Source organism: Gekko japonicus, unplaced genomic scaffold (genome assembly GCF_001447785.1).
Source record: "Gekko japonicus isolate JY-2015 unplaced genomic scaffold, Gekko_japonicus_V1.1 scaffold15138, whole genome shotgun sequence".
NCBI lineage: Eukaryota > Metazoa > Chordata > Lepidosauria > Squamata > Gekkonidae > Gekko > Gekko japonicus.
In genome coordinates this window covers 1-1,241 of record NW_015187555.1, presented here as the reverse complement: position 1 = coordinate 1,241, position 1,241 = coordinate 1, and the positions used below count along the sequence as shown (strand labels likewise).

The 1,241-nt window shown below is 44.6% G+C and overlaps 1 pseudogene; it reads left to right on the top strand.

Moving 5' to 3' along the window:
• The first annotated feature begins 316 nt into the window (after nt 1–316).
• On the top strand, nt 317–733 carry LOC107124973 (annotated as a pseudogene).
• The last annotated feature ends 508 nt before the right edge of the window (nt 734–1,241 follow it).

The following is a 1,241-nucleotide window of genomic DNA, read 5'->3' as shown; positions in this document are numbered from 1 at the left end:
AGGAGTGGGGAATCAAACCCGGTTCTCCCAGATTGGAGTCCGCAAACTTAACCACGACACCAAACGGGCTTCAATTAACATACATTCTGCAGACTACGGTTGCCAACTCCAGGTTAGGAAATACCTGGTTGGGGGCCCTTTTGGTGGGAAAAACCCCGGCAGCCCGAGAAGCCAGGAAGATTACATACCCCATTTTGCTTTCATGCAGTCTCAGACCACCCTGCCTGTTCTCTCAGGGCTTCAGAGATAACGAGAAGGCCCCTGCATTTTCGGCAGCTCCAGTCTGGAAAACGTGGTTTGACATCTCTGCACCATCATGTCTTCTGAAGAAGGAAAGCTTTTTGTTGGGGGGGGGCTGCATTTTGACACTGATGAGCAAGGTCTGGAGCAGCATTTCAGCTCTTTTGGTCCTCTTTCTGAAGTTGTAGTGATCAAGGACAAAGACGCCCAGCGATCAAGAGGGTTTGGTTTTATCACCTTTGCCAGTCCTGAGCATGCGTCAGATGCCATGAGGGCCATGAGTGGAGAGTCTGTAGATGGACACCAGATCAGAGTTGGCCACACAGGGAAATCTTCCCGCGGATCCATTGGAGGCTATTTTGGTGGAAGGGGAAAAGGCTGTGGCTATTCCAGAGGTGGTAGAGACAGAAGCTATGGTGATCATGGTTGCTATGACAACAGAAATGGTTCCCGGAATTATGGCAGAAGTCAGGGAGACTATAATGACCACTAGTCTTCAGGAGGCTCTTTCAGAGACAACTATGACTGAGCTCACACCGAGTAAAAATCTTTCCTGAATCAAGATCATCCTTCCAATGGCTGCATTTATAAATATTTTTGGACCTTCACTGAATCTTTAGTTACCTTCTTGTATATTCCCCAAACAGCTTTTTGTCACATGCAGCGCGAAAGCTTCCTCTACAAGATGGCCTGTTTAGAGTTTGCTCAAGAGTTTCTTTTTTTCAAGAATGGCTTTAAAGCATATTTGAAATCTGGTTTTATTTGTCTTTGCCCAAAGGTTTTTTTTAACTTGACTTTAAATGGGGCCCTAAAATTTAAGGTTACGGTAAACTAGAAGCTGAACAAAATGTAGTTTTGAAAAAGTGCAATGCACTTTTTGAAGTTCAGCTCTTAGCATCACAAGGGAGGGTGGCAAAGGCAAGGCACTTTGGTATTACTGAAACGGTTAAATGGTTCGCATTGATCTTTTTTTTAAAAAAAAATATTTTTGTTCAGTTCGC